Source organism: Prionailurus viverrinus, chromosome C1 (assembly GCF_022837055.1).
Source record: "Prionailurus viverrinus isolate Anna chromosome C1, UM_Priviv_1.0, whole genome shotgun sequence".
In the NCBI taxonomy this organism is placed as follows: domain Eukaryota; kingdom Metazoa; phylum Chordata; class Mammalia; order Carnivora; family Felidae; genus Prionailurus; species Prionailurus viverrinus.
In genome coordinates, this window is record NC_062568.1 from 89,631,339 (window position 1) to 89,658,222 (window position 26,884).

A 26,884-nucleotide genomic window follows, 5' to 3' on the forward strand; every position below is an offset into this window, starting at 1 on the left:
GAAAAGCCCTCTAGAGCAAAACATTGTCTTGCCCAAAATGTCAATAGTACCTAGGTTCAGATTCTCTGAACTAGAGTTTTGTTTGTTTTTTCACAAGTGCTCTGTGCAACTGGGTGCAGATGTGGCTGTGTAAGGATGAGATAGAAATGTATTTTTTTTTTGCTCCTTAATTTCCACCACCCCCTCCACCTCAATACCCTCTTCTCTAACTTAGTATAACTGGGCACCGTTCGCTTTCACCTAAATCTATGGCCTCTTACCACAAGACACAAAGGGTTACTTTTAGCACAAAACAAATGTTTCTCTCTTCCAGGAGCCAAATGGTCAGTGCTAACTTTTCAAGTGCCTTCAACTATTTTGATGAATTGAGGTTCTCTAGCTGGTGAAGAAAAACAGCATAGATAATGGTCTCTGCAGCTGTTGGGAGGTTTGTGTGTTGTGTATTTTTCTGTCTAGATTAGCTGCCCTGGCTACATTAATTCACGCACTTGACCAAGCAAAATGCCTCATTCTTAAAATAGGACAGTCAAAGAAACCAGATCAACCTGGAAGGAAACATAAAACCGTGGGAAAGAAGATAAGGCTGACTACCCAATCATCTCATTTTCAGAGGAATCAAAGTCTTGCAATGCCAAGGCCACCTGCTAGAGTCCAGGAAAAGAAACAATGGAAGAGGATAGAAATACTGATGAGGATGCAATGACAGACCAAACTAGAAATGAAGGTTGGGGAGCCAGGGGAGACCACATTCTTTTCCCATAACTCCCTCATAATCATCCCCCCCCAAAGAGAAGCATTGCCTGACTTCTTTTAACAGCACCAAAGGATAACACACATCCTCCCTCAGTTACACGTCACAGAGCTGACAGCCCAACTCTAATCAAAAGGAAGATAGCTCTATTTCCAGGAATGTTCAAGTCTGGAAGCAGAGTAGCATAATATGCCCTAATACGCCCTTATCTGCTATCACCCTTTGACACTGAGCACATGAGCACTCTAGGTACCTGTATTACAGAGAATATACTATGAGGAAAAAATCCAAGCCTTTACCAAAAACTATATACTCATATTTGGGGAGCGGACTTGAACTTATAATTAGGCAGAGTGACATAAAGGAGGATCCCTTGCTCAAAATGAATTTTCCACTGTCTATCAAAAGTCCACCATTAGACATTCATTCCTCTTTGCTGCTTATACTCCAGCTACATAAGAAGGTGTGGTTTTCTCCCACTTCAGGATTTCACTTCCTGCATTCATTCCCTTTATCATGCTATCTGTCACCCTCATCCCTGCTCTTGTCTTCTCTTTAAGATTAGGCTCAGATGTCATTTTTAGGGAACTTCCCTTTTGACTTCACCCTCACCCCTTTTCTATGCTTCTGTAATAGCCAGTTCATAGCAGCAGCAGCAGCATACTTAAGGCATTTTCACATCTATTCACATTTTCAGTGGATGTCAAATGTTTAGGGATGTCAAATAGTCACTTGAAGAATTTGCTAAAAAATATAGATTCCCATTGCTTTGTACAGAGAATTAAAGTCAGAGTGTGGAACAGGCTCAGGAGATTGCATTTGTAAGTAAAACCCTCCCTAGGGATTCTGATGCTGGTCTCCACCAACAATACTGGAAAACTTGGCCTTATCTGCACCCAGAACCCCTTGACACTCAAGGCTAGAAGCCATCTCTAATTCATCTTTATACCTCCCACCCCAATCCAGGACCAATCCATAGCATAGGGAAAGTTCACGTTTGAAAAAAGTTGTCCTGAAATATCTCTGGTTGAAAAAACAAACATCAAATAGTCTTAGTGTGGAGCAATTGAGAGTGTGAGACCAGAGGACAGGAGCGATAGAAAATCCCTGACACCAAATTTCCAGGTGCTTCACATTTTACCAAGAAACATTATGCAAGTCTCTCCCTCACTCCCAGTATCAACTCTCATTACTGAGCTTCCCTCTGCCCACCAGGCCCAGTATCAACTCTCATTACCAAGCTTCCCTCTGCCCACCATGCCTGGCATTACAATAGTCTACTACTTGTGGGCTTTTATATCGTCTTTATACTACATCCCACACCCTTCTAGAATTGCAGTCAGAAAGAAGGTGTGCTTTCTGTTAAATTCCCTCCTGTACTTCCTCACCATTCTTAATCAGTAGGGTTCAGCCTGAGATAGGATGTTACAGAATTCAGTCTGAAAGAGGGCAAAAAGAGGGTCTCATAATATCATACCATTTTCAGGCAAATATGGAGAAAAGTCTGTATTTGTACAACTAATAATATCAGGAAAGGGATACAGATCCTGGTTTGTAAGGAAAAGTCTTGTATGTGCTTTATTTGGTATAGATGTTAACCAGATTGGGAAAAAAAAAAGGAGTGTGTGTGCACATATGTGGGTGTGTGGTTAAAAATGAGCTTGCTGAGAATTTTCTAGTTTCCTATTAGAGCAAAGTGGATTTTATTCCTTGTTCTGGTGTCCATCATCCTGGTTCAGTGGGAGCTGAAAATATTCTTCATCCAACCCTCAGGGTCAAAGAGTTCTGTATTATTGGAATGTTATTTTGTTTTCAGGCTGTTTGATGTTAATGGCTTGATTACCCATATAGTGATGTAACAAGGAGTTACATTTTGGGAGGTCTCAGTAACATATGTCAATAAATACTAAGGAAAATCATTCCTTTATGTCTCTAGCGCACGCATGTGCATGCACACACGTGCACGCACACACACACACACACACACACTACAAACTCTAATTTACCCCTCTCCTCACCACAACCCCTTTCCAAACATTCTATCCAAAAAGCTTTCCATTTAAATATTTTTAATAGACATTTTATTTTGGAATGATCTTAGATTTACAGATAAGTTGCAAAGAAAGCACAGAGAGCTCTCATACACCCTTCATCAATTTCTCCTAATGTTAACATCTTACATAGCCTTGTTCCATTTGTCTAAACCAGAGGATGACAAATGGCAGCAGTTTACTGGTCAAATCCTGCCTGTTGCCTGTTTTTGTAGGGCCTGCAAGCAAATAAGAGTTTTCGTGTGATTTTTTTAAATTTTTTAAATTTATTTTTGAGACAGCGCAAGCAGGGGAGGGGCACAGAGAGAGGGACATAGAAGATCTGAAGTGGGCTCTGCACTGACAGCAGCAAGCCGGTTGTGGGGTTGGAACTCACTAACTGGGAGATCATGATCTGAGCCAAAGTGTGATGCTCAACTGACTGAACCACCCAGGCTCCTGAGTTTTTACATTTTTAAATAGTTGAAAAAATCTAAAGAAGAATATTTCATGACATGTGTAAAGAATATGAAATTAAACATTCAGTGTCCATAAATAAAATTTTATTGGAACACAGCCCATTCCTTTACATATTGTCTGTTGAGGATTGGCCAGTATTACAGCACAGTTAAGTAGCTGCAGCAAAGACCATAGAGCCACAAAGCTTGAAGTCTTTACTTTCTGGTCTTTTACAGAAAAAGTTTGCAGACTACTTGTCTAAGCCAAGAAATTAGCATTGTAATATTACTATTAACTACACACTTTATATTACTAGTTTTTCCACTAATGTTTCACGATGCAATCCGGGATACCAAATTGCATTTAGCAAGCACTTTCATATGGTAAACATCAATTCACCCACCAGGTGCATGGTTCTACTTTGGAAAATATTCCTGCCTAACAAATGACTTTCTGCTGGCCACTTGAACAGGGTTTGTTTTTGTTGTCTATGTGTTTTACACAATAGCCAAACAATTTAATACATCTGGGCCAGGAAAGCTGTGAACTTGAAGATGGAGGAAGAGCTATATTTGTTCAAGCAGTCCACACGCTAGGCCAAAGCAGAGCACCAATTCAGGCCTTCAGAAGAAGGGACTTCCAGTGCTCCCCCTTGTACGGAGGGAGGCCTTCCCCGGGTCCCATGCGATCCCTGCCCCAGCTCCCTGTCCTTTGTTTCCTCCTCTCCCAGCCTGGCCTGTGAACCGCGCGGCTCTCCCTTTCACCAGGCTGCAGTGCCTTTCAATGGGCTCCGCAGGCATAGGCGGGCGGCGTCCGGTTGCCGGGCAACGACCTGAAAGGCAGCACACGTTGCCGCCAGAGCCGAGACACATCCGCACCAGCCCGTCTGCGCCGCGAGCCTGTGGCCTGATTTCTTCCCCTCCATTGTTGTGGCTCACACAAAAGGCTACAACTCCAGTGTGGTCACGGGTCCTGCATTGAATTACGCGCCAGGCCATTCTCTGGGCCAGAGCCTTTGTGTGCTGGGTTGCTCCCCTCTCGGTGCCAGAACTCCGGGCCTGTCACACACTAGCTGAAGCGCTTCGCAAGCGTGGGCGAGTTGTGCCCCCCCCCTCCACCCCCCTGCCTCATCCACCCACCTACCGCCTTTGTTCCTTTCAGCTGCCGGCCAGGCCGTCGTTTGCCTTTTGGCTGGTATGAGATCACTCAGGCGGCGGTCTTGGGCATTCCTCCCCAATCGCTTCCTTCTCTCTCAAGTTAAGCGCCGAATATAAAATCCCAGGCCTATTCGGTCATCTTTTCTTATCTCTTTCTCAATCATCCCCCGCTCCCCCATCCCTCTCTCTCTCAAGTTTCTAAGGCTGCTGTTGCCATGGAACTCAAACAATTTAAGCGATGAAGGGAGCTTTTCTATGGTGTCTGCCGAACTCCCCAAACTTCAGAGATTGAAGTCAGCGCAGAGTCCTTGGGATTTCCCAGCGCTCCCCCTTCCTCCAGTCTGAAGAGAGTTACATTCAATTCACCACCCTTTATACCCTGACTCACTGTTGAGCAGTGCGTTCGGATTCGGGGAAATTCGGTGGTGAATTGAGAAGAGAAATGTTAAGTCACACTTAAGAGCAATTGCATGTGAAAGCTGGAAGGGGTCTCTCTCCAAAGGAAAAACAAACCAAGATATGAGTGTTTTTCCTGCTACAGTATAACCTAGACAAAGAGCGCTATTTTCTTTGATAAAAATTCTTACTTGCTCAGGGAGAAGTGCGTTAAGGTAACAGTAAGCTACCTGGCTTTTTTTTATACTGTTATTAGTGTGAAATGCCTGTGGTTCAGCAGGGTTCCCAAGTATGGGCTCCACCCACAGCGCCATCAGCAGGCCAGGGGCAGAGGCACAGGCACTTGTCCCACAAGTCAGCACACTGGTTATGCCCAGGTCTGAATGCGGGTGTAACTTGCACGTGCAGCCTCCTGCCACTCTTTGTGTTTCTCACATTATTCCGGCTCTCTCTCCCCATAACAGGAGGCCATGAGGGGGATCCAAATATACAGTAATAACTTATGTTTATTACAGAACTCATATTACGGGGGTGGAAGGGAGAGAGCAAAAGCCTGTATGCCTTGAATCTATTTTAACTTTTTCAGTTGGCTAATGTCAAACTCCATTTACCTCAAATCAATCAAGCAGGGGATGATGTGCAAATATTTGTCAACTGATGTGGCACAAGCACTGAGCCATCAGAACAGACCGCCTAGCAATGAGCATGCACCCTGCATGGGTACCCTGCATGGGTGTGAACCAACTGAGCACTACTGCTGACACCCACTGGGCTCACAGCTCTGTGCTAGGCAGCAGAGTGGAGAGCTTAGAGACTTCCAAAATGCAAAGCACTGTCTTTTCCTCAAGGTATTTATTACTTGGTTTTTAATAGAGTGAAGCTAGCATACATCAAATGATACCAAATGACAGATGAGAATAAGATAAAATTATTCATAGCTTGGAATTTTTCTCAATAATAGTAATAGCTAAACTTTCACAACAACTATATGAAAATATTGGTACTATTATTATCCCCACTTTACATATGTGGAAACAAAGAATCATTAGGGACTTCTTCCAGCTTTTGTATATATAAGACAGGCAGAAAAAGAAGAAGACACTTATTAATTGCCTGCAGTGTTTCAGGGATGGTTACAGGCAAGATAGGTCATGCATACTATCTTGATGACTACACTTTAGAAACATGGATTTAGTAGCTGTATGAGCAGGACAAACAGGAGAAAGAAAATGCTGCAATCAAGGACATTGACTAGGAGAAAGTTTGGAAGGGTCTACACCAAAGACTGTAGAAAGGAAATTGAGGGGTTGGTAGTAAACCAGCTTCAGTTAACTGGCAAATTCAGGGACGCAAATACAGGATACATATATTATGAAGGAAAAGAGAATAGGGATGTCAGGAGTATGGGGGATCTCTGGAAGAAGGGGCCCCAAGCTTCAACCACAGGCTAGAGGTGGCACTTGTGTAACAGGGCCTTCAAGACAAGCAGATGAAGAAAGGAAAAAGTGATGTAAGACACACTTGGGAAAGAACCTCAGCCACTGATTTACGGGGGGGATATGAGACAAAGGAGTAAAAAGTGATGGAGGTTTCAAATTTGCAGAAGTTGGTTACAATAAATAGCTCTCAGGTGGGCTCCAGGAGTTAACTCAGCAACCCAAAGTGCCTAACTCACCCCAAAGTAGTTTACTGCCAGAAAATCTGAACCAATAAATAAATATTAAATTATTTTACATTATGTAAAACAGTGCTGGGCACATCATAGAGGCTAATTGAATATTCATTGATAGACTGACTGCTTAAATAAATTGAGAACCAAGATATGTGTAACTCTTAAACTTTTCCTCAAATCAATGTGTTTTGAAATTTCTGCACTTCTGACTGTCTGGAGGCACCCACAGCATAGAGGTGCAATAGCAAGGACCAGGAGACTTGGGTTCTGCCCCTAGCTTGGATGTGACACCTTAAAGATCATTTAGATCCTCTGCATTTAGGTGTCTTTGCCTGGAAAATGCTGAGATAGACCGATACTTAGACCAAATAATCTAAAGTACGAAAATCCAAATTTCACAAATATATATCCACCTAAAGAATTTGAGGCAAAATAAATAAAGCATTTTGTACTGAGCAGAACTTGACCATTTTCTCCAAAGACAATAGAAATGCATCTCACTAAAATAGTAAAGGAGATAATCATGGCATTTCTAGACTCTTTTCCTATAAGAATGCTGGCAATTTTCACAAGTTCAAAGGGACTTTCCCATCAGTTTTGATTCTCATGATTTCACACTCATGGAAATTTCCTCAGACAAGCAGTTTCTTTGGCAACTTCATGCTCACGATCATCTTAGTATCAATAGGAGCTACACAGACATGTCAGCAGGGGAATAGGCCTCTTCTGGGCAGTGGGAAAAAGGAGCTGTCTCCTTTTATTACCAAAAATAAATACAGAAGACAAAAGATTTTTACTATACTTGTCACATACAGTGAAGTAAGTTGAAGATGAAACTAAAATCTCCACCATAAAACAAAAGGCTTTGTGTGTTTCAAAGGCATTTTATGTTGCATAACATGGAATTAGCTCTAGCTCCAGCCCTTTGAGCTTCATGTATACTGTATATAATAAATACATTGTCTAAAATTAAAGTATATTGAACTCTTTCTTAGACTTACTCTCCCGAGAAAAATAGAACACTTTAAAAAAACTTAAAAGAAAACATTTGGAGAGAGCTTGTCTATAAACAGTGAAGTGCCTTACACAGTAAACAGTTTCAGCAAGTTGCACCAGTGGTCAAACTCACCATGCTTTGTATTTGCTGTATTTCTAAAATCTAGACTTAGCTTTGATTCATTACTGTATGCTTAGTCCCATGTTCTTTAGAGTATGTTCCATGGATCAGCGGCAACAGCATGACCTGGGAGTAAGGAAGAAGTGCAGAATCGTGAATCCCACTCAGACCTACTGAGCCAGAATCTACATTTTATGCACTCAGGTGTTTTTATGCACATTACTATTGGAGAAGCACTGCTCTAGTCTATAGCTTCCATCCAGTAGACATAATGTTTACAAGTGGTTTGAATATTTTGAAAGGCAGTTTTCTTTCCTGGGTGGGGGGGAAATTATTGGCTGTAGAAATTATTGGCTAACTCTGTCAAAAAAAAAAAAAAAATAGAACTAGACCCTAACTAGTGACAGAGAATAATAAATTATAGCATACTATCATAAGTATTAGAAAATGCCAGTGGAGAGCAACTATCAATGAGGGTAATTTGGGGGCTCCCCAACCACATTCTCTTGACACAGCCTTCCTGTGACCAAACGCACACTTTTGAAAGATGACTGAGGTTAAGAGTGCAATCTGGCCGCAGAAAGGAGAAAAGCTCACTGACCCATGCTGGCCTCTGACCTTGACCTCATTAGCTAATCAAATGAGCTAACCAGCCATGGACATCAGAGAGCATTATATGTTGATTAAGTCAAAGCATAAGAAAAACCAGCAAAAAATCAGTTATTGAGATGTTTCTACTTTGATTACCCATATTTCTTAACATAATATGGGGAGCACATATACAAATTCTCTTCCATCTTCTAGTATCTTTTCCCCATGGTATTGCTGATCACAGACTTAAGGACAACAAAGGTTCTTCTCTTTCATAGGTCTCTAGTCTTTCCCTTCAAAGCGCTTAAGACAAATTATAATTATAAATTTATTTTCATGTTTATTCCTTTATAATTTCAACCACTAAATTCCAAGGGCAGAGATCTTGTTCCTTTGGTTCACCCAATATTTAGCAGAATCCCTGGCGCTTACTAGGAGGTTCAAGAAACATTTGTTGAGTGACTAAGTAAATGAAGAGTGAATGTGGATCATCTCCCTAAAACCAAACCTACTTATACTACCTTGTAACATTCAATACATACTGAACATTCTATTATGCTAAGGGTTAGACATACAAATTTTCCCTGAATGGGAGTGCTTGAGTGGCTCAGTTGGTTAAACATCTGACTCCTGATTTCAGCTCAGGTCATGACCTCAGGGTTCATGAGATCTAGCCCCTTGTCAGGCTCCACACTGTTAGAGAGCCTGAGTCTGTCTATCTGTTTGTCTGTCTGTCTGTCTCTCTCAAAAATAAATAAATAAACTTCAAAATTTCCCTGACTGCTAGAACCTGATATTCCAGTGGAAAAGACAGATTTATAATAACATTAATGGCTAATATTTCTTTCAGTGTTCCAAGCATGTTACACATATTAACACATTGATCCCAACAAATCAATCTAGGAATCAATCAACAAAATCCATCTAGGAGGTAGATGTTACGATTATCTCCATTCTGCAGATGTGAAAACTGAGGCTCAGAGAGGTTAAGTAACTTGCCCAAATTCATACATCTAAATCAAGGTGCACCTGTAAGTGAACACAGGCAGTCTCGCTCTTAGTCACGTTCTTTTATTTTATTTTATTTTATTTTATTTTATTTTATTTTATTTTTTAAATGTTTGTTTATTTTTGAGAGAGAGAGAGAGAGAGAGAGAGAGAGAGAGCAGAGGAGGGGCAGAGAGACAGGGAGACACAGAATCTGAAGCAGGCTCCAGGCTCCGAGCCGAGCCATCAGCAAAGAGCCTGACACAGGGCTCAAACTCACAAACCAGAGATCATGACCTGAGCTGAAGTCAGACACTCAACCAACTGAGCCACCCACGTGCCCCTGGTCACATCCTTTAAAAAATATATTTATCTATTTTTGAGAAAGAGAGAGAGAGAGCTAGGGGAGAGGGCAAAGACAGGGAATCCCAAGTGGGGCTTGAACCCAGCAACCATGAGATCATGACCTGAGCTGAAACCAAGAATCGGACACTCAACCGACTGAGCCACCCAGGTACCCCTTAGCCAGATTCCTTTTTTTTTTTTAATGTTTGTTTGTTTGTTTGTTTGTTTGTTTGTTTGTTTAGAGAGAGAGAGAGAGAAGAAGTGCAAGCAGAGGAAGGGGAAGAGAGAGAGAGAGGATCCCAAGCAGGCCCTACACTGTCAGCACAGAGCCTGACATGAGGCTTGATCTCACAAACCATGAGATCATGACCGGAGCTGAAATCAGGAGTTGGATGCTCAACTGAGTCACCCAGGCACACTATGGCCACATTCTTAATAAGCCATTTGGAAACCTGTCTTTTATTAAGCCATGAGAAGTGATCAGAGAGTAATATACAGAATTCAAGGAAGCAGAGGAAGGCCAGTTAGTTCCAAACCCAGCCTATGCTCTTCAGACAAGCTCTTTTGTGCTTTTCTGATTTCCTTTGCTGCCTGGTGAAGGATTCCCTGGGAAGGTCTGTGTGGCGAGTGCAGGGTGCAGCCTAGTGTTCCTGAGGGGTTAGACTCAGCCAAGTCAGGCTCATCTTCCCTCAGCTTGCTCCTTTCTACCTTGGTAGCAGCAGAAATCCCAGTCCAATAAAAACACATATTAACCTACACTGTGAACTTGATGAAGGAATCAAGCCGTGGCTTCAGTGGTGTAATGAATTTAAAGGAAGTTTGAATGGGAGATCAATGACATCCAAATTCAGAACTTATAGCAAAACAGGATAGTCATTCACTCACTCAGGGACAATACATTTAACTGTTTTCCCTCTTGCTCACCTCTCTGTCTTAATTCTCCCTTTCTCTGCACTCTGGGGAGGGACCTATTTTCTCCAGTCTTGACATGCATTAGGGTCTTTCAAGTGGAATCACTTCCTTTAATTCCCGATAGGTTTTGAGTGTGACCTCAGGTTCCTCTTCATGTGTTTCAAGCTGACATACCATCACAACTCACATTTCCCTCCCAGGGCTTCACAAATTACTCTGATGTACAGATTACATAAAAATATAACTCTCAGTTCCTCGAAGTAGTTTAACAGAATTTGAGACTTAGGGGAAATTTTGCACTTTGGCGCAATTTTTACATAAGTTGATTAGATCAGTTATGTTCTAAAAGGGAAAATGTCATTTGATTCAAGTCTCCTGTGAGGCAGCTATCTATTAATTAGCTCCTTTGTCACTGACTCAATAAATCAGGGACCTTTCTCTAAGGGATAAGTCATAAAAAGTAAAATTAAGAAAACTTCTACTACATTAAAAGTTACCTGGTATAGTCTTGGTACAGTTTGCCTTTTTCTACTTCTTCCTTCCGCTTTCGGATAACTATACCTTTCCATGTTTTCTTTTGTTTGTCTTTTCTTATTACTTTTATACTTAGAAGGTACCTGAGGTTTTTTTTATTCAAAAGAAAATCTTTTCTAATAGCAATTCCACTTACTCCATGGGGTTTGGTTGCATTCCCTCTTCCCTTCTTTCATACCAGTCCCTCCAAAATTCTTTCCTTTCTCTATTTCTCCCTATTTGTATGCTTTTCCCACCACCAAAATGTGTCTTGTTACTTCCCCTCCTGTTTACCTGAATAGTACAAAACCAATGGTATGTGGTGAGAGTATTTTTCTATGTGCCATTATATCTATCTCCATTCATTCCTCTCTATGGATGTGTTGTCACAGAATTTGGTCATTCTCCTTGGAGAACACAACCATTGACTTCCAACTCAATATTAACAATCTCCATGATCCCATTGTTTTCAAAATAGAGCATATCTAGGGGCTCCTGGGTGGCTCCATCGGTTAACCATTCGAATTCGGCTCAGGTCATGATCTCGAGGTTCATGAGGTCCAGCCCTGCATCAGCTCAGTGCTGACAGCTCAGAGCCTGGACTACTTCAGATTTTGTGTCTCCCTCTCTCCCTGTCTCTCCCCTGCTCATGCTCTCTCTGTCTCTCAATAATAAACATTAAAAAATATTTTAAAAAATAAATAAATACGGGCACCTGGGCGGCTTAGTCGGTTAACTGTTCGACTTCTGCTCAGATCGTGATCTCGCGGTTCACAAGTTTGAGCCCCACATCCGGCTCTGTGCTAACAGTTTAGAGCCTGGAGCCTGCTTCGGATTCCGTGTCTCCCTGTCTCTCTGCTCCTCCCCCACTCACGTTCTGTCTCTCCCTCAAAACAATAAACATTTTAAATAAATAAATAAATAAATAAATAAATAAATGTGTCGCATTTCCATCTGTAGAGGTATGAAATGGAACTGATGGCCAGAGTGAAGGCCAGATACTGGTGGGTGCACTTACTACTTAGCACCCTCCCTGAAGTGGCCTGGATGAAAGGAGCCAATTAAGTTAGAGCACACTGAGTGGGAATGGGCTGGGGACACAATGGTAGTAAATGTTCTTATTAGAGACCATTCTGTCCCTTTCATTTTCTCTGCATGGCCTATCAGCAGAACCTGAGAGCTTTAAACTTGACATGAATAACTAACAATTTAACTGTGATTTTCCAACCATGTCTACTGTCTGTGTACCTGAAATATTATTGTTCTGCTCCTCATTTCAGACAAGCATTACTTTCAATGTGCCACTGCCTGAGGCACAAAAATTGAATATGAAAACTCCATGAAATTTGGTAAAAATATAAGTGTAGCCATACATTGTTTCATTATTAACCTTATGCAGATGGTATGGTTTAAATACTTTTAATACTTGTGTGATGTCTTCCTATATTTAACTTTTAACTAATGCTTGCTAATAAGAATAATCCTGTATCAACTATACTTCAATAAAAATAAAAAATAATAAAAAAGTAAATAAAATCTATTAAATTAAAAAAAGAAGAATCCAAAAACTACCTTAAGTTTTCATTACCTTCCTAACCAACAGAGCTTCACCATGTTTCAACTCTTCAGCCCACTGAAGGCATAAACAAGAATATCTAGCAATTTTACTTCCATTGTGAAATACAAATATCATTTACATCCACAGAAAGTATGGATGGAAATAAGTACAGTTGAGTCGTTGGACTGGGGTGGTACAGCACTAATACATCAAGTTTTCTGCTGGTAGTATTTCTAAATCTATTATCTTATTGAAACAAAATATAATTGATAATTTCCTATGCATGCTGTAACAATAGAAATCTGGTTGGAAGTCTGTTTCTTCCAAAGGTCTTCTGCACTGTCATTGTTCAAAACAAGGTCTCTTTCAACAAAATGCCCACATCCGACGAGTGATGTTGAAATGCTAAGTGATTTGTAATTCCTAATAATAACTTGTATTTTGTCAATCTCTTTCTGCCCTTTAGTATCCTTCAAAGCTTTAATGATCCACATAATTAAGTTATAAAGAATGAGAACTTTCTAGAAATATAATATCCAATACCAGAAATAGAGATTTTGGTTAAAATCAAAGCAATGTAGTTTAAAGACAAAAGGCTAAAATTGAAATTGGGGGAGCCTGGGCCTGAAACAAGAAGTGCCTCTGATAAAAAAGTGAGTTGAAGATGTGTGAGAGGACAGAGAACCACACCTCAGAGGCCAAGGTCAAGATTAATTCACTTTCTAACCAAGACAGATGAGAATCATTGCACAGAAGCTCACGGAGATGAGGGCCATGCATCAAGCCCTGATGCCTATGGATCTCAAATGCTACGAATGGTCACTGAAAACTCATCAATTCCGTTTCAAAGGGGGCAGTCTTAATGAATAAAGTGCAGGGCTCATGCAATCACATAGTTCAGACTTGGGGGACTTACTGGCCAAAGAGTAAACGGTGTCAGATTCCTGCTACGAAAAGAACTACAAGGGAAAAGAAAAAATAGAACTGGGTTTCATCATCATTAAAGCGTGTTGCTATTTTGTCATCTGAAAAGAAATAACAGCACAACTCCCCAGCTGCTACATTTGGATGATGCCCTACTGTCCTCAGGGAAAAGAGTTGTTGGATTGAAAGGTGTGGCAAGTTTCAGTCTGGATTCATTGCTGTTATATTTTAGAAAAGGTGAAAAACGTGAAGATATGAGGTAAGTGTGAGCATGCATGTATGCATGTGCACACATCCAACCTCACTATATACTGAAGATTCTTAATGATAGACAAAGCAATTAGCCATGCTGTTCTAGATGGTCAGAGGACAAAGGAAGAGCTCGCCCTTTCCCCATCCCACCCCTCTTACAAGCACGCGGTGGGGGGTGGGGGGGTTGGGGGGGTGGCGCTGGGAGCGGGGATTGTCTTATAGCTATTATAATGCAGGAGGCACTTTAGAGGTTGATTAGCCTGGTCAAGTCCATTCGAGCATAGCATTTTAGTAGAGCACATTTGTTAGAATGTCTAGGCTGATGCCTCAATGTTTACTCTGCTCTGTAGACAATTTAGGACACTTAACAGAGATCAGAATCTCTCAATATTGCATGTTATCCACAGATCAAAATATTTGGCCACATAACAGCTCTAGCTCCATCTAGCAGTTTCCACAACAGCTCAGCTCTGACCCGTTATCTGTAATGCCAAGAACTCATATTATCTTGAAAGTGTAAAGAAATGGCCAAAATTCAGATTAGACAGAGACTGCCCTCTTTCTACCCCTTAGAGACTCTTATTGTGTCTTTCTTATATTCTTTTAATCACGCTTTTTTGAAGTTACACCACTCCATAGCTTTACTGCACTTTCGAAATATAAGGGAGATTTTCCTACACACCTTCGCCAAATGTGGGGAGTCCATACAGGGAGTAAGCAACAATTTACAAAGTACCAACTCAGTTTTGTTTGGTTCATGCTTTCGTTGACAATCTGTATTTAAGCCATGCCAAGTTACCTTAGACTCAAAGCCCAATCTGAATTATTGTTTTGCTTTGGTAATGACAGTACTACTCATTCACATTGTCTTCCAAGATGACTTATACATTGGACTACCTAAGAATTACTAAGAGTCAGGACACCAAAATTCCAGTCCTATCTGTTGCCCAACCCTCTGGCATCCCAACATGGTTAGTGCCTTTTCCATACTAGATATTCTTTCCTCTCCTCGGTAAGGAGACATTAAAAAGAAATGAAAAACTACAGAGAGATAGAGGGAAGCCCAACTGCATGTGGCTGAAGGACCTTGGAAAAGAAGAAAACTCTATGAAGCAGAATGCCAGTAAAGAGCTTGCATGGTGTTTGGAATACCAACTGAACAGGGTCCTAGAGAAGAGCGTTTTTAAAATAACATTTTTGTATTTATGCACTCACCATGTGATAATTAAAGTTAATAGGGAAAAGACCAGTGAAAGGCAAATATGCCATATATTCCACATACTCCAATATGCCCACTCTAACTTGTTTGTCCTATATTTTATACACAGGAATTTAGGACAATATAACTCCTTCCTTTAAAAACAAGCAGTTTTCCCTTCTGGCCACCACACCATAACACAATTGTAACCCTGGCGTGCGGGATGGGCCCCATGGAGCCTGCAGCCTCCCCTTCCTCACCACTCTGGGAGCTTCCTCCACGCACTGTGTGCTCTAGGAGTTTGCTTTGACTTTGCCTGTTTATAGAACCCAGGGAGGAAGAAACAAAGCAATTGTGAAGCTTGTTAAGAGGCAGTTCATATGATATTAAAGGTGACCTTGCCACTTCCAGTTCTATTTATTCCACTTCCTTCCAAACCGGAGTAAATCCTTCCTTTCAGGGCAAGAGCACCGCTCTGTGGATGCAGTCTGTGGGAACGAAGAAAAGTTCAAGCCCTCAGAGGTTATTCATTACCCAAGTCTGGAAATCTAGTATTTCCCATTTGCTCACATGTTAGCTCGGTAAATCACTGTTGCTTGACAGAGGGACCGAAGCTTTGTCTGGTGAAAAGCAGTTTTTGTTTTTGTTTACTGATAAAAATAATCCATTCCAGTGAGGTTTAATTTTGTCACGCTAGGGAGTTTTATGAGAAAACAAGTAACTCCCCTCACCAAAATTATAAATGCATACATACACATATACATGGATTCATAAGACATATATAGAATCCATACTATGTGGATTAGCATATATATATATATATATATATTTTTTTTTTATGTAAGAATTTCCTTTGTGAACTTGGCCATTGCACAATCTACAAATACTAGTCACCCAAGCACCTAACCCTTTTAGAGAGGTAACTACAGTTTACAGTCTAGTGTCAGCTGGCCATGGTGGTGTTTGTGTTGTAGTTTGTTGCATTCTTCAGGAAGTAAAGGCATTTCCTGAAGGCCCACAAAAGCCAGCAGGTGTATTGCTAAGTATAATAGGACATGTAGGTTATACCAGGTGGGGATAGAAAATGCCTTAGCAAGACTTAAGCTTCACTATTTTGAATAGTTCAGCTGCTCAGCTTATTAACTTCCTTACTGATAGCATCAAGGCATTTGCACCATCAACATGAAGGGCATTTATGCTGCCTATTGAATCTGGGAATGTATAAATCAATGTGCATCATTAAAACTCTTTCAAAGTCCGTTCTTCCCCATTGAAAACATTTCATTTGTATTTTGCCCCTCAATTATCTGCTAATCTCTTCTCTTCATTTTGTTGACAAATGTTCTGTTTTTAAGACCTACTGATTAAAACACATATGTTATTGGGATGGTCAAAGAACTGATAACTGATCAGAAGTGCTTACTTTCCTTTGCAAAAGTCTTCATCAGTTTTCCCTCCTTGTTAAAATTCTAACCTATTGCTCTTCCCATAATTGGGTAGGGGAGGAGGTAAGGATGGGGGACAATTGTAGTTTTGGTTCATCATCCGGGCCTCCCCCCTCAGAGCACTCCTCCTCAGTCCTGGTCTTCACTGTTCTCATCACCATGGCTCAGATGGAAGGTTTCAGGCCCCGTACCATACAAAATGGAGGCACCAAAGAGCATCTTCAGCACTAGTCAAGTTCATCCTATGTCTATGGAGAACATTAGAATTTGGCTTCAAGTGCATTTTTGTAGCATTTACTCACTCATTCCCTCATTCAACAACCATACCCAACATGCTTCATAACTATGAGGGGATATAAATCTGAGCAAGATTGGCCCTTATCTTCAGTTAGTTCAAAATCTAATAGAGAAAATAAAGTATATATATTCAGATCATTCTAATATAGTACAGAGGGTGAAAAGGGCCATAGAAGATAACCAAATTGCTCTGATGGTACGAGAATAAACCCTTCTGTCTAGCTGATGTAGGGGAATATCATTATCGCATCACGTAGGGGGCTTACAAAACTGGGTCTTGAAGATGTGAGACCTCAGAGATTAAAAAAGGCATTCAGACACAGAGAAAGGCATGAGCAATGGCAAGGAGGCAGAAAAAAAATGTAGAGGACCAATTCAGGGCACATAGAGCACCTGGTCTTATTTGGAGGAATACAGAATATCTGAATAGGGGATAATGAAGAGAAGGGGATTGATCTTGGGTAGAAGGGACTGACTTACCTAAAACAGTCAGGGAGATTTTTTTTATAGACCACGGTTTCTAGGTTTCCAGGTGAGTGCACCACTACTGTTCCTTTCCTAGCCTAATACATTTTATATTTATTAACCTATTGTTGGGCCTATTGCTTTACTGATTTTTCCCAATAATCAACAAAGCACTGAAGAATATTTTCATACATGAGTATTTGCACATATATATACTATTTCCTTAGAATATATTCCTAGAATTGATAACTGTAGAATATGGGTTGTCCTCCAGCTGTGGCAAACAAGGCAGAACCAAGAGCACTCTACAGGCAGGAGGAGGAGGCCCCAACATTTGGTAGTCATCTAAAATCTATGTCAATTTGAGGGGCACCTGGTGGCTCAATTGGTTAAGCATCTGACTCTTGATTTCAACTCAGGTCATGATCTCGTGGTTTGTGAGTTTGATCCCCACATCAGGCTCCCTGCTATCAATGCAGAGCCCTTTGGGATTCTCTCTCCCTCTCTCTCTGCCCCTCCTGCACACAAGCACTCTCTCTCCCTTTCAAAATAAATAAACAAACATTAAAAAATAATAAAAAATAAATAAAATCATTGTCAATTTGATCAGCCAAAAACAGCCATTGTATTGCTATTCTAATTTTCATGTCTTTGATTATACTAATGAGGTTAGACATTTTTATTAAATATTAGTGGCCATATAGCCAACATATAAAATCCTTTAAATTGGATTTTGTTAGTAAGAAGTGAACTAGAGAAAATGCATCAGATTCATTTTCATCTGCTTCCTGAGATGAGATTGTAAAACTATTGATCTTGAAACTACATTGCCAGGAAAATAAGGGAGGGTGGCCTGATTTTCCCATTGATTGCATCCACCCTCGTCTTCTGTCTTCGTTTGACTGGGAACAGCTGGCCTTTGAAAATTGGCCGTGCAGTAATGCATTGCACCAGCAGCCCAGTTCTACGCCTTATCTTAGGCTCTTTGAACCCTGACCTCCTTTTCTTCCAGCTCTTTGAAGCCTCATTAAAATTTATTCTTCTCTGAAGGCATGTATCATATTTTGCTTCAAATAGGTACTTATCTTTCCCTTCTACTAGGTTATAAGTTTCCTTGAGAGCCAGTTATTTTGTCATATTCATGTTATCTCCCACAATGCCTAAAATGCTGCCTCCAGGGTTTTTTAATGGAAATAAATGTAACAGTTTAAAAAGTATTTAATTCCTTTTCTTGAAAACAATTATCTTTTTGTTGTCCTTGGGATCTCTTATTCTTGGGAAAAGTCCCCCACATGAAAAGAAGATTTCAAAAAAAGTAACTGAATTAAAGAGCACAATGAATTAAATAATGCCATTAATACATAAGTAATATCCGAAGAGGATATTTTCTCATTTCTATAAACTCTCCCTTCATGGGCCAGCTATCACTGAATCATTAAATTATTTTGTATTCCAGTGGATGTAAATAAGTGCACAGTTTTTAAGATCCTTAGCTTTTAATTCACAAATAAATTCAAGTATTTTTTCTATACATTTAAGAAATGTTTACTTAAAATTCCAGATTGAAGTGGTTTCTAAACATAATTCTTGTTTTATTTCTCCACTGAAAATCTTCACTTCTGTTGAGCACAGGGTTTGTGAAATGGAACCTTAATAGCATACTTAGCAGAGGAATAGTTGCCAGCTGACTAGCTATTGATTTAATGTTCTATCAATTCCATGGTTCAATCACACCTACCATGGTGAATCAGTTGGAGCATCCTCAATGAACCAATAAATGAGCAATTTCCCCCACCAAAGGAATATGTTTCCTGTGTGGCAAAGGCATACATAACTTATCGCAAACAATGTGAGGCTCTAGTACAGCATTGATTTACCTTGGATCATCTAGCCTTCGGTTTTCAGTAATGGTTTATTCTTCTAATTGGCACTCACCACACACCAGCTTTTTGTTTAAATGTTTGGGTATGTGATCTATCTCTGCTTGAGGTCAGGGACCATTTCTTAGATACTTTGTCATTTTTTACCACATGTATTGAGTGGTCAATAAATATTTGTCAAATAAGAATCATATGTTAACACAGAACAAGGTCAGAATTTGCTATATGCCTGTGGTTCTCAATCATGGATGCCCATTTGAATTATCCGGGGATCTTTTCCAAAAATTGTCAGGCCCAATCCCAGAGCTACAGATTTATTTGGGTCTAAGGTAGGGTCTGAGCATGCTACCCAGACTTTATGTTTAAAAGGCTTCACAGATAATTCTAATGGGCCGCTAGGGCTAAGAATCACTGCTATGAGCCATTGTGATATAAGAAGACAAGGCAGGCAGATCAGCGAACAGCCTAAGTAGCACCATTTTACTTTCTCTTAGAGCAGTGCTTCCCAAAGCATGATCTCCAGATCAGCAGAATTGGCATCATCTAGCAAGTTGTTAGAAATGCAAATTCTTGGCCCCTCCCAAACCTAGAGAATCAGAAAGTCTGTGAGTGAGATCCAGCCCTTCAGATGAACCTGATGCCTGTTGAAGTTTGGGAACTACCACAATAAAGAAATACGTTGAACTAAAAAAGACAATGCTGTGAATGTCTTAAAGAAAATTATTTCAAGTATATTCAACTCAAAACATATTTCAGTTTATGCTTCATGAAACAACTCTCTGGTCCATAGTTTTTCTTACTACTATCCTTTGGGCACCTAAAAAGTAAATTTCAGCATATATAAAAAGTACTGTTAATACCAGACACTGGAGATAAGTGCAATTGGCATTCCCTGCACAGACACACTGGGCTTGGAGGAGGGAGTGACTGCATCTTATGAGCTCCTGTCCCATTGATTGCTCTATGCTTTGTGGTGGCCCTTAATGCTTGGGCAAGAGGTCTGTTACTCAATTTCGGTTTCCACTCATTGTAAAATCAAAGGCAGCAGGAACTCCAAACCACGGGCCCAACTTTCTAACCAGGTTTGCAGAACTTCTGAAGAAGCCATGGTCAGAAATAGGTGTTCTTTTCTCCCTGACATGAGGCTGTGAATGTAGAATGTGAACACCCTCATCCTGTCTTCCAAAATGTGTTTCCTCAAGTGCTCCGCAGTGGATCTGACTCAGCCTTGGAGGGTGAGGGGCAAGAGAGGTAGTGGCAGTTGGTGGTGGCAAGGGGGAAGTGACAAAGGGAAACTCGGGGGCTGGTGGCAACAGCAGAAGTGGTGACTGACAGCACATGATGTGGTGAGGGATGATGCCGTGACTGTCACATCCCACGGTGACAGCCACACCTTTATCCCCGGATCCAGCAAAGGAATGGGTAGATTGGGCCTGTTGGTTTAAAAATGGATAAAGCCAGTGGTAATTCGTACCTGTGAACAGATTTCTCCAAGAATAATCTCTGTGCTACCTGCATTGAAATCACCAGGGGTACTTGCTAAAGCTGCATGCAGCTTCCTGGACCCCACCTCAAACCTACTGAGTCAGCATTTCTGAGAGTAGGAGGTCCAAAAATCTGCACTTAAACAAATCCCTCAGGTCCTTAAGATCTAATTTTCACAAAACTGCCCAAACATTGGTTTGAATTTTTTTTAATTTTTTAAAGTTTTTTTACTTATTTTGAGAGAGAGCGAATGAGCACAGAAGGGGAAGAGAGAGAGAGGGAGAGAGAGAATCCCAAGCAGGCTCTGTGCCATTAGTGCAGAGCCCCACCAGGGCTTGATCTCATAAACCTTGAGATCATGACCTGAGCCAAAATCAAGAGTCAGGTAATTAACTGACTAAGCCACTTAGGCACCCCTGATTTGAAGTTTGAAGTCAGTTAATGTTCAACATTGACTCTATGTAAGGAGCTTCAGGAGATACAGAAATATGTCTTAAGGTATGGTCCCTCACATAGAGGAATTAACCATAGTAATAGCAGTAGCAGTACCAGTACCAGTGATAGATAAACAAAGACATACTAAATTGTAAAAGGGTTGAATGAAGCAGGAAAAGTGGCAAGGGAGGTGTGTGAGGGTTCAAATGAGAAAGCTCAAAACTCAGGGTTCAGGAAAGGCATTGGGAATGAGGTGGCATTTCAGATTTTTTTAAATAACTGTTTCCTCCTAAAACAGGACTACATTTATAACAGTAGCCTCCGTTACTTGCAGACATGTGAGGTCATTCCTGGGGGAACAGGCAAAAGCAGGATTCTAGGTAGGAGCAGCAGCATATGCAGTGTTGTATACTGATCAGTATTTCTGCCTCCTCTAGAATTTGCTCTTGGGAAGAATCCTGAAGGGCCCTGGAGTTAGGATGTTGGGTTGTGTTTCAAGCTAGCTAATGCTAACTTACGTCGTGTCCAGTGATTTTTTTTTTTCTAATTTTGGCTGGTTTCATAACATAAAGAAAACTGAAGTATCAAACAATTAGACAAATAATGATAAAACATAATGCTGCTTTAAGGGAAAGAGTATAGATGTCTGCAGTTCACTTTGAAATGCATCCAAAAAATAAGGTAGAAGGATCAAAGGATGGTTAGACAGATAGATATGTGATAAACAAGTTTAATGAAATGGTAACAGTAGAATCTAGGTAATGGTGTTCCCTGCGAATATTCTTTGCTGTGTATTTGAAATTTTTGCTAATAAAATTGGGGGTGGAGGGGTCTGCTTCCATAGGTCATGTGACCTTGAGCAAATCTGTACCTGTCTGGGCTTCACTTCGCTCAGCTATCAAGGGCATCAAACTAGCCAATCGCCACGTTCCCTTCTGATTCCCAAATTCTCTCATTCCCTCGTCCTTTCTGACAGGGAACCCAAGGGTTACTACAGAGACGGTCACCTAACCTACCATGCCTTAGCTCAGCTAATAAAGGTGGTTAATCTTCCTTTAGTGTGGCAGGGATGACCTAACTCAAACCCAGACAGAGTTACACTGCTGTCTGTGGTTCTAGAGCAGGTGCCACACAAGTCAGACCTTGAAATTTGTTTTGAAACTGACCACCTGTTACTGTGATTGTGTGACTGTTTTCCTGGCTTATGGGATTTTACTTCAGCTGTTGTTCTCAGGCGAGAGTTTATTTCCTCTAGGAATCACTCAGTCCACTTGCCCTAAACTTAGCATTTGTGTGTAGGGATCTTCCGGAGACTGATTCAACCATGCAGTGCTGAATAGTCCGCCAAAAGATCTGAAGTCACCCACAGACTTCAGTGACAGATTTTTAAGAAGAAGTTGAGAATCCTCTTTCAAGTGTTTTGTTACAGATAATCATCTCTTTGAATTTTGCTTCAGGGAGAAGGAGCTGAAAGGATCAGATTTACAGTTGCTCCTGAGTGGGTTTTTCTCCTGCTAACAGACAGTATTGTGCTGAGTCAGCACTTCTCTGGCATTGGTTGCTTTGCTGAAAACTCTTGTGCCTGTAAAATTTCACTGCAAGTTAAAACTTGTCAGACAAGGATTCAGTTTTTCTCTGATAGTTTGAAGAGAACGATACAACTGTGGAACTAGAATGGACTTTAGTGATTAACTAGTAAAGCCCTTCATTTTAGAACTGAGGCAAGAGAAGCTCAGTGACAGTTTTATAAAGAGACTTGCTCAAGGTCATAAACCTTGTTAAGGACTGAGCTAGAAATCTACTTATATTGCAGACTGTACTTATATAAAAGGAAACAAAAAGAAGCTTAATAAGCTGTGCTTATAAATATTAGGTTCATTTTCTTAAAAAAAAAAAAAAAGCCATGATGTTTTAGTTTCCTATTGCTGCCTAACAAACCGCCACAAGACTGAGTGGCTTCAGAGAACAATGTATTATTATTTGTCATGATTCTGTGAGAGAGAATAATATTTGGCTCTCATGCAGGTGTAATCAGATGGTGGCTGGGGCTGAACCTCTAAGAGGGCCTCTTTATTCACATGTCTGGTACCTGAGGTGGGCTGGCAAAGTTGGGGGCTGGTCAAAGGTCTCTTTCTATGTGGACAAGATGGACTTCTTACAACATGGTGGTTCCAGGGAGTCAGATCTGTTACATGGCAGCTGCCTTTCCCTGAAACAAGCATTTCAGTGCACATTGCAAGGATTCTTATGCCCCAACTTCTGTTTGATTCTACTGCCTACACAGAATAAGCCTAGATACATGGGAGGAGAACTATAAAAGGGCATGAATATCAGGGGGCAAGGCTCATTAGGGATCATCTTTGGAGACTACCTATTACACATAATATCACCACCACTCTTTTTTTTTTTTTTTTTTTTTTGAGAGAGAGAGAGAGAGCAGGGGAGGGGCAGAGAGGGGAGGGGACAGAGGATCCGAAGCGAGCTCCACATGAACAGCAGTGAGCCCAATGTGGGGCTTGAACCCACAAACCATGAGATCATGACCTGAGCTGAAGTTGGACACTCAATCAGCTGAGCCACCCAGGTGCCCCACCACTACTCTCTTTTTTTTTTTTTTTAACTTTTACTTATTTATTTCGAGAGAGACAGACACAGAGAGAGAGAGAGAGAGAGAGAGAGAGAGAGAGAGAATGCATCTCTGGGGAGGGGCAAAGAAGGGGAGCAAGAACCCCAAGCAGGCTCCATGCTCAAAGCATGGAGCCTACCGCAGGGCTCAATCTCACAAACCATGAGATCATGACTTGAGCTGAAATCAAGAGTTGGACACTTAACCAACCGAGCCACCCAGGTGCCCCACCACTATTCTTTGAGATAATATGTTTTAACATTTTTCAAACAGAGCATGAAGTCATTTTAAAACCTATGGCTTATGTTAAGGCACGACTAGAGGTGACATGAGATGGCTGGAGGGGCATGGAGTTTGGAACTAGAAAAGCCTGAATTCAACTCCAAGCACTATCACTTATGAACTGAGACTTCAAGCAAGTGATTTAATTACTTTGAGTGTAAGTTTCAACACGTATATTATTAAGATAATATTTACTTCAAACTAGTATTGGTAAAAATTAGATACATAATGGGTGTTAAGCTCTTCACACATAATAGTTGTCAATACATTTCAGTTCCTCTTATCCTCAACCATCTCTAGAATTTAGAAATCTAGCCAGGTCTTCACTGAACGCATTTTTGAGTATATCTGATGGACCCTGTTCTGTGCTAGGAGATGGGGATTCAAACATTAATAAGACATGTTCCCTTCCTTCAAGGAGCTAATGCTCTGTTGAGGGAGAAAAAAGTATAAGCAGTCATGCAACCTAGTGAGTGAGGTACTATAATGAAGGCAGACTAGATGTTCGATTGGGAGCACAAAGTAGGGAATGGTCCACTCTACAAGAGTTCACAGGGAAGACTTCATATAGAAGAGAACATTGAGAAGTACCATGAAAAACATGCTTGCCATACACAAGAAATGGGGAAAGAAAAATCAGTGGAGCAGCAGTAGCACTTGCAAAGGCACCTAAGCACAAAACCTCAGAGTAGGGAAAGCAGTTCAGCAGCACTGAAGAAAGGAACGGTGGGAAATGAAGTCAGGTAGAAGCTTAATCAAAGGGGCCTAAGCAAGAGATGATGAAGGTCGGAGGTAGAGCTGTGGTAGAGATGAAGAGGAAGACAGGGACTAGAGAGAAATCTAAGGAGTAAAATGAAAGGAGTGATTGGCTATGCAGAGTGAGGAAGGAAGGAATCCAGAGACAATGCCTAGATTTCTAGCCAGTATGATGCAGTGAATGGTATAGTTATTAGCTTATAGAGTGTATCCAGGAGGAAGAATGGGTGGCTTAGTAATGAATTTGGTTTTGGATATACTTAAGATATCTGCAGGACATTCAGAAGAGAACTGTTCCACATACAGTTGAATTTATGAGTCTCGAGTTTGTGGGAGTTGGTTGAGCAGGAGAGACTTGGGAGTTATATGACAGTTTGGAGAAGTCCTTTTAAAAGTTAATCTTTTCCAGGCTAGCCAGGTAAATAAATGATGTCTGAGGTTGTAATGATTGCTTTAACAACTGTAGCTTTTAGCTTTAAAGACTTTATTTTTCTAAAATTTTCTTCTTAACTAGAAGATGTAAGCAAAGGAAATTAAGTACAACAGTTGGTAAAGGACTACAGGAGTACACCAAACAGGTAAAGTATCTTTTTAAAAAAATGCTTGTTTATTTATTTATTTCATGGGGGGGGGGGGGGCGGAGGAGAGAGAGACAGAGAGAGAGAGAGAGAGAGGGAGAGAGAGGGAGAGAATCCCAAGCAAGCTCTGAGCTGACAGCATGGGCTTTATCTCATAATCCATAAGAGCAATAAATAGAGTCAGAGTCTAATAAAAGTTATGGAATTATTGGGACTTTGGTTTAACTCTTTTCAGTAAAGTTCAGTATCATTTGTGCTTATTCTTCTCAAGACCCTGTAAGAGAAGTATATCAGCAACAAGGGGCTATGAGTTCTAATTCTCATTTGTCTATTCTCTAGCATAATTAGTTCTCAAACTTTTAGGAGCTTCATAATCTCCTACAAAGCTTATTTCTTTTTTAAATCCAGATTTCAGAGCCCTACCTTCACTGATTCTCATTCCCATAGGTCTGAAATAGGCCTAGGTATCCCAGGTGACTCTGATAAAACTATATGACCATAAGCAAATGGAATCATTTCTTAGGGCTCAGTTTCCTCATCTGTGAAATGGGAATGACACCTGCCTTGCCTACTTCCCAGGGCTTTTTTTTTTTTTAAGTCTAGAAGCATAGTGATGTATGTGAAAGGGCTCTGAACACTATGGGTTCTCCACACAGGTAAGATGTTGATATTGTCTAGGGCAATGCATCAGAAACATCTAAAGGCCTTGTTAAGACACAGGTTGCTGGACTTAACAATTTAAGGTAATCCTTAAGTTTATGAATCAGTTTGTGAGTATGTCTGGGGTGGGGCCCAAGAATTTGCCTTTCTACCAAGTTCCCTGTAGGAATTTCCCTGTGGGAACTGGTGTGAAGACTAGGCTTTGTGAACTTTCTTTCTGGGACTCAAAAGTATTGATCTTAGGCCAATTGACTGATAGCTGTTGAGTTGGTTCAGAGGATTCCTGATCTTACCATATAATTCTCTGGGCACAGCTCTTCACTGTTCATGATCCCCAAAATCTCATTCCTGATCCAATAAATATTTTCTAAGCACCTCAATGTGCCAGTGCCTTGGGCACTGAAAATAAAACTCTCCACAAAACATACCCAAAAAGGAATTAATAAAATGATTCCAGATAACAAGTGCCATTAAAAAGTATGAAACAGAGCAATGGGATAGACAGTGGCTGGGTTGTGGGTGGTTCTTCATACAGAGTGGTCTCTATATGAAGTAATGAAATAAAGGAGTTAGCTGTACTGAGGGGATAAGAGCACTCCAGGCAGAGGGAACAGGGAATGCAAAAGCTTGGAGGCTGGGATTAGCAAATGAGCATAGAGTGGTGTGAGATCAGACTGGACTAGTGGTCAGGGTCAGTGAATATAGGATCCTGTAGGCATTGGTGGTTGTAAATTATGAGTCAGGTCTGTAGTAGGGTATAGACCAGCCCTTCCCTAATTTTAATGTGTATGCAAATCACCAGGAATCCCCTTAAATGCAGACTCTGACTCGGTGGTCATAGGAAAGGGACAGGCAGTCTGAATTTCTACTAAGCTAGATGCTGCTGGGAATCAGAGCACACCTTGAGTAGCAAAAGCATAAAAGAAAATAGGTTCTGTCATCCCTCAATCAGGGAAAAGTGCCATCTTCCCTGAAGGGTGGATAAAAGCTAAAGAGAATGGTGGAAGATGGGGAACTAGGGAAAAATCATGATGTTGGGGAATTCCAGACACTAAAAATTATTATTCAGGAGGAACTATGGTCCTCCTTCTAGGATACAGATACAGAGACTAA

At 40.8% G+C, this 26,884-nt stretch overlaps 1 long non-coding RNA gene across 1 annotated transcript in view; it reads right to left on the reverse strand.

Annotated features, from left to right (window-relative positions):
• Positions 1-7,399: 7,399 nt before the first annotated feature.
• LOC125172356 (uncharacterized) overlaps positions 7,400-26,884 on the reverse strand; it is a 38,898-nt gene continuing 19,413 nt past the window's right edge. The window contains exon 3 of the long non-coding RNA XR_007154703.1: positions 7,400-7,708. This is a non-coding gene — a long non-coding RNA (uncharacterized LOC125172356). The remainder of the gene's footprint in view (positions 7,709-26,884) is intronic.